This window comes from Schistocerca serialis, chromosome 8 (genome assembly GCF_023864345.2).
Source record: "Schistocerca serialis cubense isolate TAMUIC-IGC-003099 chromosome 8, iqSchSeri2.2, whole genome shotgun sequence".
NCBI lineage: Eukaryota > Metazoa > Arthropoda > Insecta > Orthoptera > Acrididae > Schistocerca > Schistocerca serialis.
The window spans coordinates 504,968,587-504,987,028 of NC_064645.1; the positions used below are offsets into that span (position 1 = coordinate 504,968,587).

General features: G+C 42.3%; 1 protein-coding gene across 1 annotated transcript in view; it reads left to right on the plus strand.

Moving 5' to 3' along the window:
- Positions 1 to 18,442, plus strand: part of LOC126417095 (neural-cadherin-like) — a 304,885-nt gene that overhangs the window by 106,449 nt on the left and 179,994 nt on the right. The gene's annotated exons all lie outside the window — the stretch shown is intronic.

Genomic DNA, 18,442 nt, shown 5'->3' on the forward strand with positions numbered 1-18,442 from the left:
AAGCATTTTTCATGAGCATTTGCATGCATATTTTTAGGTTTTTATGACGCATATAATCCGGTCTCTAGTTATTAGCAACTGGCGACATTAACGTTGGTGATTTTTTCGCATTTCAACAGCTGTTATATAGAATTTCAATAACTTTTATGCATCAGATAGATTCTGTCTGCAGTGATTGACACAGTGTACCACAGTTCCGTTAGGTGTGCTTTTGTGTATTCCAAACTTCAGTGCTATCTCGTGGCGAGATCCGGTGTTACGATCCTCGAAATTTTAGCAACAGCTGCGTAGGAAGTCAAAGCACCAGCATTGCTGCGGCATGCATCCCGGCTGCGAATGTAGCAGTACGAATCCAACACTCGTCGGAAATGGCAACGGAGCACTGAGCGAGCATCAGGTTCTTCGGGGCCTTCGGTTTAAGTGGACGAAAATACGTCGAATTCGGCCTGAGTACCGGGAGGCAGGTTCCTGGTTGCTCCCCCAAGACTACAACCCAGCCCACAAAGCTAGTGTGCACGAGTTTTTAGCCAGGAAAGGGATCACAGTCCTTCGCCTGATTTGGCTCCAGCCGACTGCTGGTTGTACAAACTGAATTTGGCAATGAAAGGACACCGTTATCACACAGTTACGGACATCAAAGAAAATTGTGCTGCAGTATTAAACGCAGCTCCAAAAACGGGCTACAGAGACTCTTTCACATTTAAAACGATTTCAGTAGTGTTTTGATTCAGGGGGAGACTATTTTGAACAAATTCAGTGATTTTGTGAACATAATCCATGATTTCTATTTTTCATAGTCACAGTATTAATGGAAATGAGACACAATGTGTCTGTAAAGCGCTTCAAAAACTTCACTGAAGTATACAGGGTGGTCTATTGATCGTGACCGGGCCAAATATCTCACGAAATAAGCGTCAAACGTAGAAACAACAAAGAACGAAACTTGTCTAGCTTGAAAGGGGAAGCCAGATGGCGCTATGGTTGGCCTGCTAGATGGCGCTGCCATAGGTAAAACGGATAAATGGCTCTGAGCACTATGGGACTTAACTTCTAAGGTCATCAGTCCCCTAGAACTTAGAACTACTTAAACCTAACTAACCTAAGGACATCACACGCATCCATGCCCGAGGCAGGATTCGAACCTGCGACCGTAGCGGCCGCGCGGTTCCAGACTGTAGCGCCTTTAACCGCTTGGCCACCACGGCCGGCAAAAACGGATATCAATTGCGTTTTATGCTATTCAATACCGCTTCAACCGCACGCGAGTTATGTGCCGGACATCCATCATGTTGGAAGTACATCGCCATTCTGTCATGCAGTGAAACATCTTGTAGTAACATCGGTAGAACATTACGTAGGAAATCAGCATACATTGCACCATTGAGATTGCACCATATAGATTGCCATCTTTATCGATGGGAACCAATTATCCTTCCTCCCATAATGCTGCACCATACATTAACCTACCAACGTCGCTGATGTTCCACTTGTCGCAGCCATCGTGGATTTTTCGTTGCCCAATAGTGCATATTATGCCGGTTTACGTTACCGCTGTTGGTGAATGACGCTTCGTCGCTAAATAGAACGCGTGCGAAAAATCTGTCATCGTCCCGTAATTTCTCTTGTGCCCAGTGGCAGAACTGTACACGACGTTCAAAATCGTCGCCATGTAATTCCTGGTGCATAGAAATATGTGGTACGGGTGCAATCGATGTTGATGTAGCATTCTCAACACCGACGTTTTTCAGATTCCCGATTCTCGCGCAATTTGTCTGCTACTGATGTGCGGATTAGCCGCGACAGCAGCTAAAACACTTACTTGGGCATCATAATTTGTTGTAGGTCGTGGTTGACGTTTCACATATGGCTGAACACTTCCCGTCCCCTTAAATAACGTAACTATCCGGCGAACGCTCCGGAAACTTGTATGATGTCGTCCAGGATACCGAGCAGCATACATAGCACACCCCCGTTGGGCATTTTGATCACAATAGCCATACATCAACACGGTATCGACCTTTTCCGCAATTGGTAAACGGTCCATTTTAACACGGGTAATGTATCACGAAGCAAATACCGTCCGCACTGGCGGAATGTTACGTGATACCACGTACTTATACGTGTGTGACTATTAAAGCGCCATCTATCACATAGCGAAAAAAGTGGTCCAACTAAAACATTCATATTTCTTTACGTACTACACGAATAGGTAATAAAATGGGGGTTCCTATTTAAAAAAAACGCAGTTGATATCCATTTGACCTATGGCAGCACCATCTAGCGGGCCAACCATATCGCTATCTGGTTTTCCCCTTCAAGCTAGGCCAGTTTCGTCCTTTTTAGTTTTTTCGTTTGATGCTTATTTCGTGAGATATTTGGCCCGGTCACTTTCAGTGGAGCACCCTGTATGCATTAAAGATACTGTCAATAAAATGTGGTTAACGAAATGTGAGAAACATATACGACCTGTCGCACAGACTACTCGATAAAATCTGCTATGTAGTTTGTTAGAGGGCAGATAGCGTGATCCCGCGTAAACAATTTTTATTTAGGCCCATCATCAAAAATCCCTAATATAACAGTCATACATGAGTCATGTAATTATAGATACCACGAGAGTAAGCAACAAGAATGATCAGGTTTTTCGCACCTTTTTAATTTTAATCTGCATAATAGATATTTATTCGCACTTGTTTACTTTTAGGAAAATTTATTGATATTTTTCTTTTTAATAAAAAAATTACAAAGTTTGATCTGAGTCTTCCTGTTCCCTCCTGATACAGAATGTAATGAGTTTATCGTCTTTCTCATGTCTCGTCTAGGACCTTTGAGTGCTTCGGCAAATTTCTACTTTTTTTTTTCTCAACGCAACTCATATCAACAACATTAGTAGAAGATACCCAACGAAATCTATCTGTGCCGCTAGCGCCGAAGCAGAGAGGACGCGAACTTCCTTTGATGGTTCGCTAAAAGACCGGCGACAGTGAAACATGACCGAACACGAGAGAATGCAAACCGAATTCCACCACGTGCCGTTTGCTCAAGCGTGTATAGCGCCTACACCAGAAAGAATTCTCGTTCGCTGTTGTACGTCGCTTGTGTTCGCTTCGTTGTAAAACAGACTTTTGGAGTATAAAGGCCCCTGTAAACGAGCAACTTTGCTTGTCAAATGTGGCCTTGTCGAGCCGCAGATTTGTCAAACAAGCCCGTACACGTCCAAACATAGTTTGTCACTTTAACGTCACTTTGTAGGAGACGCTGTTCGTGTTCGTATTTTGACAGTAGTGAGAATGCCCACAAAATGCAGTGAAAGCAGTGACTTTGGCACTATGTTTAAATGAGAAGAAAATAATACGCTTGTCCAGGGCATGGCTTAAAATGAGAGAGAGGTTTACCCATGAAAATCTGCTGAAGGAAATGTTAGTCTCAAAACGCGATGGTTTCGTCATGTTTCTTCAAATCTGATTACGTCAACTTCCTACAAATGGACACTGAAACATCTAAAAATCTGTTAAGACCCTCATAGGAGAGCAAACTTGTCTATCGAATTCGCTCTTATCTACTGTAGCTACGGATGGGTCAAACAAACCGCACACTTTCCAAGGAAGCTTGTAAATTTAGTCTCACTTTTCAATCAGACGCTTTTCGTGTTTGATGTACTTTGGTACTAGTGGGAATGGCTATAAATGCAGGTAAGGCATTTCTAATATTGACTCTGGCACTGTGTGAATAACTTTCAGCGCTATTTTATTTTTATCCTCGGTAGTAGTTGCCATACTTGCGGACATTATCAGTAAAGTGAGATAAATTGAAATAAAATAATTTTCCACCATACATACGCTGCGAAACATCGACACCAACAACATCCGCCATCTTGTCAAACTTCCCGTCAATCTAAATTTCTCGCAAACACGTCACACAGCACAGTACACGGTCAAATGTTTCGCAAACATAGTACAGTCTGACAAGTCGCTTCATCGTGTATAGGGGCCTTAAGATACAAACGGTGATTTGCTACCGCGTTACAAGTCTATTACGAAAGAAAAATGCGAAATGGGAAACAGGAGACGGGGAATAACGGTTGAGGGTTGCGAAACTGTTGTTGTTGTTGTGGTCTTCAGTCCTGAGACTGGTTTGATGCAGGTCTCCATGCTACTCTATCCTGTGCAAGCTTCTTCATCTCCCAGTACCTACTGCAACCTACATCCTTCTGAATCTGCTTAGTGTATTCATCTCTTGGTCTCCCTCTACGATTTTTACCCTCCACGCTGCCCTCCAATGCTAAATTTGTGATCCCTTGATGCCTCAAAACGTGTCCTACCAACCGATCCCTTCTTCTAGTCAAGTTGTGCCACAAACTTCTCTTCTCCCCAATCCTATTCAATACCTCCTCATTAGTTACGGATCTACCCACCTTATCTTCAGCATTCTTCTGTAGCACCACATTTTGAAAGCTTCTATTCTCTTCTTGTCCAAACTATTTATCGTCCATGTTTCACTTCCATACATGGCTACACTCCATCCAAATACTTTCAGAAACGACTTCCTGACACTTAAATCTATACTCGATGTTAACAAATTTCTCTTCTTCAGAAACGATTTCCTTGCCATTGCCAGTCTACATTTTATATCCTCTCTACTTCGACCATCATCAGTCATTTTACTCCCTAAATAGCAAAACTCTTTTACTACTTTAAGTGTCTCATTTCCTAATCTAATTCCCTCAGCATCACCCGATTTAATTTGACTACATTCCATTATCCTCGTTTTGCTTTTGTTGATGTTCATCTTATATCCTCCTTTCAAGACACTGTCCATTCCGTTCAAATGCTCTTCCAAGTCCTTTGCTGTCTCTGACAGAATTACAATGTCATCGGCAAACCTCAAAGTTTTTACTTCTTCTCCATGAATTTTAATACCTACTCCGAATTTTTCTTTTGTTTCCTTTACTGCTTGCTCAATATACAGATTGAATAACAACGGGGAGAGGCTACAACCCTGTCTCACTCCTTTCCCAACCACTGCTTCCCTTTCATGCCCCTCGACTCTTATAACTGCCATCTGGTTTCTGTACAAATTGTAAATAGCCTTTCGCTCCCTGTATTTTACGAAACTAGAGAATGGAATGTATGGCGCGTGTTCATGATAAGGCAAAAAAAATTCAAAGTTGTGTGAAATCTTATGGGACTTAACTGCTAAGGTCATCAGTCCCTAAGCTTGCACACTACTGAACCTAAATTATCCTAAGGACAAACACACACACACCCATGCCCAAGGGAAGACTCGAACCTCCGCCGGGATCAGCCGCACAGGCCATGACTGCAGCGCCTTACACCGCTCGGCTATGCCCGCGCGGCCATGATAATGCACTTTTGTAACAGTCCAAGGTCGGGTCGGGTGGTCTAGCAGTGCCGGCACGGTATCTCAGCGCGTTCGGTCAGAGGGCTGACTGCCTTCTGTAATAATAAATAAAAATTTTAAAAAACAACAACTGAGTGAGGTATTCAACGACGAACGTAAAAGAGGTTCCTGTGACGTCAGCTCAGACCAGATGACGAGAAACATAATAAACAAAATGAAGAATTAGAACAAAATGAGGAGTAGGGGGGCATCGTGGACAAGCCTCGGGATTCGACGCCTGCCGGCCTTGCTTCCTCCAGCCTGTAGTTGACCGTGACCCTAATGGTCGCAGCATTGAATCCCGGTCAGACCTTGTATTTTTCAGTCGGTGTTTTAACCTAGCCTTCACCTCTCAACGATGTGAGGAGTCGGCTGAAACGACACGTAGCTCGGATTCCACTTTAAACTTTAGATGCTCTTTTCCCGGGTGGATAACTGGGTTAGGTTAGGGAACCCAAGTCCCCAAAAAGGCGTCCAACTGAAAGACTTGCATCAAGCCAGTGAGGCACACGAAATTATTGTTATTATCGTTTAACAGGCGAAGAAAATGACGAAGCGGAAATAACGGGAGAAGAGGGAGGGGAAGAAGTAGTAGTAGAAAACAAGAAAAATCGATAGCACTAGAATGGTGATGGGGCAACTACAATGGGAATGGGGCTGATTAGTATGAACGGGAATAATGAAGAGGTTTTTTGTCTTTTGGTTCATTGCACTATACTGCCGAAGCCAAACCGTAAATACAAAGAAATCATAGTATAAAAAGTATGAGCAGTACGGTAAAAAGTATGAGCAACGATTTAAAAGTACTTTCCGATGTCCAGATAAGTACAATACACATATCGAAGGAGACTTGACATAATAACTACATACAAAATAGAATACAAAGGAAGAACTCAATAGAGATCTGGAGATTCGAGTGTTTATGCAACCACAGATAGTAGCGTGTGTATACCAAATTTGGCGTTGTGACTGGCAGGAAACAAAAAAGTGCATCTTATATTTGACAATATTCATGACCTAATAAAACAGGAGCCTTTGTCGGAAGGGCATCTTCAGTTTCACAAGGTTGTGCAATAAGCGGTTTGACTGTGGCTCGAAGAAACTGCAGGAAAAAAAAAAGTGGTTCACATCTTCTTCTTCTTTCTACTGACAGTCGCATTCCTGGAGCCTATACGTTGTAAGTGGGGAGATGAACTATGGTTGGTACACATTCGTACCAAGGTAGCTATCACTTCCTGCTCGCCAAGAATTTTCGAAGCCAGGAAGTGCTTCTAATTACTGACGCTATCACAGAGATGGAAAAGCGCCAATCCTCCGCCCGCCTTCCTCCGCCAGTTTCCGCATCTGTATACTTGGAATGTGAGGATGGTAGATGAACACTGGGTGGGCCCAAGTCAGAATGGTTTCAAGGATGGTCGATTAAAAGTGAAACCAAGGCGTCGGATTGTTGCATATGTCACAGCGCTCGTGCACATTCTGGCTGGAGGAGAGGCTGCTCCATATGTGGACCGACCTTTCGAATTCGAAAGTCGATTACAGCATGCTGTTCCTCACGCACCAACGTGGTTAAGGGGAGACAGTGGCAGAAATAATCAAAAATTTACAAATTATCTTTATTTGCTTATTTGATAGTAAATATAAAAAATGGTTCAAATGGCTCTGAGCACTATGGGACTTAACATCTATGGTCATCAGTCCCCTAGAACTTAGAACTACTTAAACCTAACTAACCTAAGGACATCACACAACACCCAGTCATCACGAGGCAGAGAAAATCCCTGACCCCGCCGGGAATCGAACCCGGGAACCCGGGCGCGGGAAGCGAGAACGCTACCGCACGACCACGAGCTGCGGACATAGTAAATATAATTGAGATTATTATCTCAAATTTTTTCCTTGAAATTCTAACTACAAATGGCATAAAAAATTAAAACCCTAAGCAGTGTAATGAGCCAAGCCCGCTTTTCAATGCACCAAATGGAGGAAAACTTTTATTGCAGAGTTTGGCCTGTGAACCTGGAAAATATAGCTTTAGAAGGCTGTGATTTTTTTTATAGGTAACAGCAGTGTTGTAAAAAAGGCTGTGGAGCCATTTTCTGGTTCAATCAGTGTGGTATAGAAGGCTGTGGAGTGTTGTAAACAAGTTTTGTGCTGTTCAGTGGAATTCGAGTGACACTTAATTTATTGTGCCATTCTGTGTGCAAGGTTGAATCTGTTGATCCCTTTTTACAATGCCTAGGCCTGGTAAAGTCTTTAAAAAATATAGTAAGTCCCATATTTCCAATATAAAGCGAAAAACTGACATTGAGGCTAGGGTCAGGCCTGCAGATGCAAAAATTAGCTTGTCTCCAAGTGCATCTAAAATAAAACTTGGGACAGGGATTGTATCAGAAGAAACAAATCATGACAGAAATACAGGTTTCAGAATTGTCGATCTGGAAATGGTGGCAGAAGCACTTAGAAAAGCCTGTAAGTACGCTGTTTGTGGAGGAAATGTAGATTTGGTTGATGATGGAAAGAGAGAAGGTTTGGTTTGCACATTGCACATTATGTGTCAAAACTGTGATGCTGACAGACCATTCAAGACATCAAAGATCAGTAATAGAATCTATGAAGTCAATATGAGATTTGCTTATGGACTAAGATGTATAGGGATTGGAAGAGATGGTGGAAACCTTTTATGTGGTATTATGAACATACCTGGTCCTCCCCTAAAATTTTCTGCAATGAATACTGCTCTCCTCAATGCAGTTGCAGAGGTAAGTGAAGAGAGCATGAAAATGGCAGTCCTGGGGGCAATTCAAGAAAATTGTGAAGCAACTAATAGCAACGATATAGCAGTTTCCTGTGACAGTTCCTGGATGAAGAGGGGGCACACTTCACTGAATGAAGTTTCAACAATCATTTGTGTCGACACTGGAAAAGTATTAGACTTAGAGATAATGTCTAAATATTGTTCTGCATGTTCCTTGCACAAGAAATATATTGAAGCAGGTAAAGAAACAGAATGGCAAAAAGCCCATAAAGCTGTTTGTAGCAGAAATTATGCAGGCTCCAGTGGTGGGATGGAAGCTGCAGGTATGAAATTCATTTTCCATAGATCTTTGCAAAAGTATGGAGTAAGATACGTACAGTATTTAGGAGATGGAGACTCTAGTGCTTTCAAGAATGTAGTTGAAAGTCAGCCCTATGGATAAGATTGCACTATTGAGAAACTGGAGTGCTTAGGCCATATTCAGAAGAGGATGGGCGGACGACTCCGAAGACTTGTTGCAGACAATAAAGGCAAGCTACTAGAGGATGGGAAGCCACTGGGGGGTAAAAACAGACTAACAAAAAAGAGAATTGACAGACTACAAGTCTATTATGGTGCTGCAATTAGAAGTAACCTCACAAGCTTGGACAGTATGAGGAAAGCAGTATGGGCCATTTGGTTTCATTACTTGTTGACAGACACTACACCTCAACATGGCCTCTGTTCTAATGAATGGTGCAAATTTTTGAAAAGTAAGGAAAGTGGGGAAGCTTATGCCCATAAAAATAACCTTCCTTATGAGGTTTCAACGGCCATTAAACCAACTTTTAGAGCACTGGCTTCACCAGAACTGCTAGAGAAATGTTTACATGGGAAAACACAGAACCCAAATGAAAGTTTTAATGCTCTTATTTGGAAAAGATGTCCAAAGACTGTATTTGTTTCCAATTTGGTGGTGAAGATTTCTGCATTGGAAGCTGCAGCAGTGTTTAATAATGGGAATGTGGCAAGACTTCACATCCTCGGCAAGTTGGGCTTTACACCTGGAGTCTTCACTGAGCAGATACTGCAGATCATCGATAAGTAAAGAATCGTGAAGGCGGAGACTTCAGTCCAGAACATACAAGAAATTGTTAGGCAAAGGAGCAGAGAAGCTAAAAGAGCTTAGAGGATGATGAGGAAGAAATGGAATATGGATATGGGCAGCTTTAGCTAAGGTATGATAGTTTTTTTTTTTACATTTCATCCAAATTTTAAAATGATTTTTCTGCAACTTAAGGTTTTCTGCTTTCAGGAACACATATATCAGACACTACTGGAAGGATTGCAATGAAATTTGGCACACCTATTCTTTTACTTTGAAACAGTATTTAAGTGGAACAAAATTTTAATCGAGATATTATACATAGTTTTGTGGTTGATAATATATTGAAAAGTTTGCTTACAAAAAATGTTCGAACCCAAAATATCACAGAAAATAATAGCATTAATTTACCAAAAAGTTACTGCACTTAATTGTACACCTATTAGTGTAGATTATTTTACCATTAAAAAAATTGCCAAATTTGCCTCGAAATTATGAAAAAGTTTACCTTAAAATAATAATGCAATAAAAAATTCAAAATTACCTCACTGCAATAGATTGTTATTAAAACTTCTGATTTTTTTTTTAAAAAAATCATATTAGATCTCTATACATAAGTGTGCAAAATTTCTATGAGATTGAACAAAAAATGGCAAAGATATGGATTTACAAAAATATCAGTTCAAGACTGCCACCGTCTCCCCCTAAGTTACACACCGCCATGTTACATGCTACAATTCGGAGCTCTCTAGCTGAAAATATGTAAACATAATGAACAAAGATGTAGAATGCTAATAACGTTTGTATTGTTTAAGAAGTTTTAAGAGTTTTCGCATGACATATTCGGAGGCATCACTTTTCAACAAGCCCTCGTAGACGAATTCTACTTGACCAGAGGTTCATAGGAAGAAGGTTCTCATACATGTTCGTTTATTAAGCAATGATTCTGCTATGATTTCCAGCAGTCAAATATTGGTTTTACTCTTCCACTTCGCGTTTTCAATAGAATGCAATAAGCTTTTTGAGTCTGACATTGTCAGTAGGTTCTGGAGGCCGCATGGCGACAAAATTGGAGAGCGTTTCGAATCACCATCGATTCCGCGGTAATATCCGAACAGTATGGGGGCAGGCGAAATCGTTTGAAATATTTCAGCTTTGGGATACGAAATTCACATCCTACTGCGGAAGGTTCTTGATATCTAGAGCCATCAGTACACGTATGAACAAATCGCGACCAATAGTGATTAATGTAAGCACTGGAGCTTGAACTGACAGAACCAATGCAATTTTTCATAAAACTATAGTAGTGAATATCATGGTTTTCAAGTTTATATCTGAATTTTTAGTTCGATATCGGCATATGTAGCTATCTGTTTGAATTCAGCAGTTGATCGTACGCATTAAGTATTAATGCTGTCGCTACTAGAGCGTTAGAGTTTTGTGGTAGATGCGGAACATAAGCTTCGTCTATGCAGTGCATCGTACAATACAACTTGAAAAGTTGTACGACGTATTTTAGTAAAATTAGCAGTAGCATAGGTAGTAACGTACGTACGTACAATTCACCGATATTGAGGAAACTGATCTGGCAGTCGCTTGAAAATATGCGCAAACTATCCAGTGAAAGCCAGCTTACAAATATTATGTTCACAGTTCTGGTTAGCATAATGACAAATTAATGAACGAATTGTTCGTGCCAAATCAATGGAGAAAATCTCGTTTCACATAGTTGCAACTAGATGAGTCAGAAATGATAATTATTAACATTGTATTACACACAACTAAGGGCGGCAGGACATCAAAAATTAAAGATGCTGCTTCAAAGAATGAAGAAGCAGCTTTGCGTGATGGATCTAGAAATATACAAGAAACTCCTACGCATTGCTCCCGTAGAGACCACGGAGACAAGCTTAGACTAATGACACAGCAAACACAGATATTTAAGCACTCATTCTTCCCGTGCTCCATACGTGAATGGAACGGGAAGAAGTTTTAATATCTGGTACAATGGGAACTACTCTCTCTGCCCTGCAGTTCATAATAGTTTGCAGAGTGTGAATGTAGATGTGATATAGATACAAAAATATTTGCCGTATTTGTATGCGTTCTTAGTGGCATTCTGTGATCAAATTAATTTCCTTCTGTGAGCATATTATAGAAACAAAAAGTCTTAGTCATTTTTGTTTTTTATGTGAACTTATGATTGGAATGAACTTTATAACTGATTTTTTATTTCATCTATAACTACGTTTAGATACACTTCATACTTTTCATTATTTAGAGTCAGTTGCCACTTTTCGCACCATACAGATATCTTGTCTAAATTTCAGTAATACTTGCGATTTAGCGTATGCGAATGAACTCCATTTATGAATTATTTTGTGAGGGCTGACTAATATTTCTTCCACAATCATTTGATTTGTTAGTTGCTGGGACGCAGGCTATGAAAATCAGATCGAGGATGGCAGCAGTCACGAGGAGCGAGAAAATTACCGTAGTATCTTGTTAGTACAGGATTTCTTCAGGGATGTAATGGATTTCGACTGTTGTATTGAGGGCTGCATTTCTTCATTCAGCCAGAAGTAACATCACTGCACACCGAGTAAGTATATTCATTAAACAAAATCGATCAGCTTTTCCTTTGACTAAAACACGGTTCATTAAGACGTTCATATTCATACATAACGCATTCTGTCATGACATTTATCAGTAATGCAGGATAGAGGTATTAAAGCCAAATGTGTAGTAAAATAGCAAAATCCTGTCCTGATTATTGGGCTTTCTCAAACGTGATTATACACTACTGGCCATTGAAATTGCTACACCACGAAGATGACGTGCTACAGACGCGAAATTTAACCGACAAGAAGAAGATTCTGTGATATGCAAATTATTAGCTTTTCAAGCATTCACACAAGGTTCGCGTCGGTGGCGACACCCACAACGTGCTGACATGAGGAAAGTTTCCAACCGATTTCTCATACACAAACAGCAGTTGACCGGCGTTGCCTGGTGAAACGTTGTTGTGATGCCTCGTGTAAGGAGAAGAAATGCGTAACATCACGTTTCCGACTTTGATCAAGGTCGGATTGTAGCCTAACGCGATTGCGGCTTGTCGTATCGCGACATTGCTGCTCGCGTTGGCCAGCATATGGAATCGGTGGGTTCAGGAGGGTAATACGGGACGCTGTGCTGGATCCCAACGGCCTCGTATCACTAGCAGTCGAGATAACAGGCATCTTATCCGCATGGCTGTAACGGATCGTGCAGCTACGTCTCGATCCCAGGGTCAAGATATGGGGACGTTTTCAAGACAACAACCAATTGCACGAACAGTTCGACGACGTTTGCAGCAGCATGGACTATCATCTCGGAGACCATGGCTGCGGTTACCCTTAACGCTGCATCATAGACAGGAGCGCCTGCGATGGTGTACTCAACGACGAACCTGGGTGCGCGAATGGCAAAACGTCATTTTTTCAGATGAATCCAGGTTCTGTTTACAGCATCATGATGGTCGCATCCGTGTTTGGCGACATCGCGGTGAACGCACATGGGAAGCGTGTATTCGTCATCGCCATACTGGCACCCGGCGTGATGGTATGGGGTGCCGTTGGTTACACGTCTCGGTCACCTCTTGTTCGCATTGACGGCACTTTGAACAGAGGACGTTACATTTCAGATGTGTTACGACCCGTGGCTCTACCTTTCATTCGATCCCTGTGAAAACCTACATTTCGGCAGGATAATGCACGACCGCATATTGCAGGTCCTGTACGGGACTTTCTGCATACTGAAAATGTTCGACTGCTGCCCTGGCCAGCACATTCTCCAGATCTCTCACCAATTGAAAACGTCTGGTCAATGGTGGCCGAGTAACTGGCTCGTCACAATGCGCCAGTCACTACTCTCGATGAACTGTGGTATCGTGTTGAAGCTGCATGGGCAGCTGTACCTGTACACGCCATCCAAGCTCTGTTTGACCCAATGCCCAGGCCTGTCAAGGCCGTTATTACGGCCAGAGGTGGTTGTTCTGGGTACTCATTTCTCAGAATGTATGCACCCAATTTGCGTGAAAGTACACTCCTGGAAATGGAAAAAAAACACATTGACACCGGTGTGTCAGACCCACCATACTTGCTCCGGACACTGCGAGAGGGCTGTACAAGCAATGATCACACGCACGGCACAGCGGACACACCAGGAACTGCGGTGTTGGCCGTCGAATGGCGCTAGCTGCGCAGCATTTGTGCACCGCCGCCGTCAGTGTCAGCCAGTTTGCCGTGGCATACGGAGCTCCATCGCAGTCTTTAACACTGGTAGCATGCCGCGACAGCGTGGACGTGAACCGTATGTGCAGTTGACGGACTTTGAGCGAGGGCGTATAGTGGGCATGCGGGAGGCCGGGTAGACGTACCGCCGAATTGCTCAACACGTGGGGCGTGAGGTCTCCACAGTACATCGATGTTGTCGCCAGTGGTCGGCGGAAGGTGCACGTGCCCGTCGAACTGGGACCGGACCGCAGCGACGCGCGGATGCACGCCAAGACCGTAGGATCCTACGCAGTGCCGTAGGGGACCGCACCGCCACTTCCCAGCAAATTAGGGACACTGTTGCTCCTGGGGTATCGGCGAGGACCATTCGCAACCGTCTCCATGAAGCTGGGCTACGGTCCCGCACACCGTTAGGCCGTCTTCCGCTCACGCCCCAACATCGTGCAGCCCGCCTCCAGTGGTGTCGCGACAGGCGTGAATGGAGGGACGAATGGAGACGTGTCGTCTTCAGCGATGAGAGTCGCTTCTGCCTTGGTGCCAATGATGGTCGTATGCGTGTTTGGCGCCGTGCAGGTGAGCGCCACAATCAGGACTGCATACGACCGAGGCACACAGGGCCAACACCCGGCATCATGGTGTGGGGAGCGATCTCCTACACTGGCCGTACACCACTGGTGATCGTCGAGGGGACACTGAATAGTGCACGGTACATCCAAACCGTCATCGAACCCATCGTTCTACCATTCCTAGACCGGCAAGGGAACTTGCTGTTCCAACAGGACAATGCACGTCCGCATGTATCCCGTGCCGCCCAACGTGCTCTAGAAGGTGTAAGTCAACTACCCTGGCCAGCAAGATCTCCGGATCTGTCCCCCATTGAGCATGTTTGGGACTGGATGAAGCGTCGTCTCACGCGGTCTGCACGTCCAGCACGAACGCTGGTCCAACTGAGGCGCCAGGTGGAAATAGCATGGCAAGCCGTTCCACAGGACTACATCCAGCATCTCTACGATCGTCTCCATGGGAGAATAGCAGCCTGCATTGCTGCGAAAGGTGGATATACACTGTACTAGTGCCGACATTGTGCATGCTCTGTTGCCTGTGTCTATGTGCCTGTGGTTCTGTCAGTGTGATCATGTGATGTATCTGATCCCAGGAATGTGTCAATAAAGTTTCCCCTTCCTGGGACAATGAATTCACGGTGTTCTTATTTCAATTTCCAGGAGTGTATAATCACATGTCAGTTCTAGTATAATATATTTGTCCAATGAATACCCGTTTGTCGTCTGCATTTCTTCTTGGTGTAGCAATTTTAATGGCCAGTAGTGTATGAAAATTCGCATGGCGTGAAATGTAAAACTCTGTTGACAAATGCAAATCGGGTTGCCCACTATTAGAATGCGCTCTGACAGTTCCCCAGAGAAATGTATAACTATATTTGCCTTGGGGCCAGTACCATCAGATGTCACTGCATACGGCACCTCTCCGCTTCAACAGTCGGTATCTGTGCCACATCATCATTGCTACTACTTAAAATTCACCATTGGATCCAATCTGCTGTGCGAATCGTGTGTGTTCTGCATCTTAAACCTACATGTAGCGCCCGAGATACCGGTGCCACTGAAGCGCACTATTCTTAACATCTCCCAACACATTCAGCAAGTCGGTGTGGTAGCTGCTATTTGCATGTAAGTACCGCCAGCACTACCGAAAAATATGTAAACGGCACCTTTTTGTTCTCGAGTATCAATTAAGTATTCCTACATGACACCTGTCGCTTATCATAATAAATGTTTACGCGTCTTGTAAGCCAGTGCACCATGCGATCTCATTCAGAAACAAATTCCACACTCGCCCATCATATAAAAACAAAACCACACTAGAACAAAAATTCTCTGTAACACAATATTTGCAAAATGAGACCCATCACTTCTCACTAACGCGTTTTACACATACTAAGTATATCATGAATAATGGTTTACAGCTACATCTGCAGTCTGACGTAAAGGAAGCATAAAACTTGATCCAAGATTCTTCCAGGGAAAAAATGCACAAACTATGACAAATATTAAAGCAGATCACTCAAAACCAAAATATATACAATTCAGAGTACGTGAACACACTAATCTAATGGCAAATAAACTTGCCGCTATCCCCAGGAACACTATTAACAAATCAAGCAAAAACTAACCAATAAATCAGTGATGAAATGTCCAGCATAACAACCTAAATGTGGCATAGTATAAATAACTCTAAACGCACAAGAAACATAACACAGAAATATAGCTAGTTGCTAAACTAGTAACTGCTGTTCTAAAAACACAGACATGTAATCATCAGTCCAAAGACTGGTATGCTGCAACTCTCCACGTTACTCTATCCTGCGCTAGCTTCTTCATATCAACATAACTACTGCAACGTTCAACCATTTGAGCCTGCATACTGGAGTCAAGCATTACACTCCCTCCCATAATTTTTACCCCCGTCACTTCCATCTATTACCAAATTGACCTGTAATGCCTCAGTATGTGTCGTATCAATCAAGCTCTTCTTTTACTCTAGTTGTGCCACAAATTTCTCCTCAATTCGATTCGGTATCCCCTCATTAATAATCCGATCTGCCCATATAATCTTAAAATGGCCCTGCATTAGCAAAACCTTCCATTCTTTTCTTGTCTAAACTGGTAGTCGTCCACGCTTCCACAAGTCCACACGCCAGACAAGTCCTTCCGGAAAATACTACAGAGCGAGGTGGCGCAGTAGTTAGTACACTGGACTCGCATTCGGGAGGACGACGGTTCAAACCCGCGTCCGACCATCCAGATATAGGTTTTCCGTGATTTCCCTAAATTTCTCCAGGCGAATGCCGGGATGGTACCTTTGAAAGGCCACGGCCGATTTCCTTCCCCGTCCTTGACGCAATACGAACATGTGCTCCACCTCTAATGACCACAATGTCGAGGGACGTTAAATTCAATCTTCTTTCCTTCCTTCCTTCTGGAAAATACTTCCTAACACATGAATTTGTATTCCATATTAACAAATGTGTTTTTCTGAAAAACACTTGTTTGCTAATTGCGTGTCTAATGTGTATTTCATATCGTTTGTACTTCGCTACCGTCAATTATTTTATTTCCCAAAGAGCAAAACTCATCTATGACTTTTTCCGTCTCATTTCCTAATCTAAGTCCCTCAGCATAGCCTGATTTAATTAGATTAAGACGCTACCCATTCTGTTTTCAAGACGCTATCCATTCTATTTTCAAGACGCTACCCATTCTACTCAAATGATCATCCAAGCCTTTTGTCGTTTTATTTCTTCTCCGTGAATATTAATAGTCTTTCGAAATTTCTCCTTCGTTTCGTTCGTAGCTTATCCTATTCAATGTCTGGACTGAATAACATAGTGGATTAGTGCAACCCTGTCTTAACTCCTTTCTCAATTACCGCCTCCCTTTCGTCCTCTTATAAAAGCTGCCAAAAATATTTTTGAGAGTAATAGACATTCATAAATAAAAAGCTATAAGGAAAAAATCCTTGTTATTTCCATCTGGTGAATCCTACCAACGGGTTAAATAACTAACTAGCAATAAAAATAAAACTTGTAGCCAGAACAACTAAACTGTTAAAACTTAAAAGCATTATCAGATTAAACATAGTTTCGCACACCACAGTGTTTTATTGGATACAACGTTCTTTTTGCACAATGCTTTTAACTTTGTTGTTAAATTTTTACATGACTGTTAACTGCAACAGCAGCAGTGGTGTGGAACAGTGTTTTAATACAATAAAATTGCGCTTTCGAGGTTTGGTTGTGAGTTTACCTGACGAACTTTGACAATACCTCACTTGGAACTGGGCAAAGCCCATGTTAGGAATCAAAGGCACCGAAGTCCATGTTTAAGGCAATGAAACGTGGTACATGTAAATGAAATAGCTACGTATTAGACCAACATAAAACGAAACACGAGACAAATAGCATTCACTCGAGTCGAAATACTTTTCAAGGACGTATTTAATAAGGTAACACGGCGTTTGTAAAGACTATAAGAAAACTAACTAGATATTCTAAATGACACATTCATAGTTAAATCTAAGTATAACAGATAATCGAGAAAACAAAACATGATACGTATTAGTGAGACGTCAAACAGTACTAAGAACAGCAAGGGAGCATACAAAACGTAAGATAAGTGCAACTGCCTGTATTTCATGCTATTTTAGAGAAGAAATGAAAAAGATCTACCATTATGTACCAAAAGCTTTCGTGTATCAGAGCCAAAACCTTGAACACTGAATAAAACTATAAATTTCACCAATTACAACAGTTACTTAAAATAGGAATCTATGCCCAAAGCAGTGCAACAATAACGGATGGATTCTTACAGTATAGTGATTACACTTGCCTCTCACCGATCTGAGAACAGCCTTGACAATTTATGGGGGGGGGGGGGGGGGCATTTAATGAAGAATCTGAATCATAGAGCAATTTGATTTTCATTGTTTGCACACCGAACGATCTGCAAACTCATGTCAAATGATAAGCAAAAAAAATGTTGAAGGAATCTTAGATTGGCAAATCGACACTTACATGTGTATCTTCCATATTTTGCTTATAGATCGCTTTCAGTTTCATTGTGTCTAATTCCCTCTTGCTGTTCATGGGTTTTCTTTTTTATCCTCAGTTTTCTGTCTGGTTTGATGCGGCTCTCAACGATCTGATATACTCCTAGCTCACTCATTTGTTACATAGTTTAATTCTTAATTTCTTTGCGTGTTTTTGGTTCTTGCATTGTTTAATTCATAAATTTCGGGCGTATTATAGTATTTGAGAGTGTAGCATCGTGTTTTAGTACCTGAATAGTGTAATTTCGCTTAGTCTCCTTCCGCCGCCGAGCAGTGTCAGCAGTGCGCAAGTAGCAGCATTAC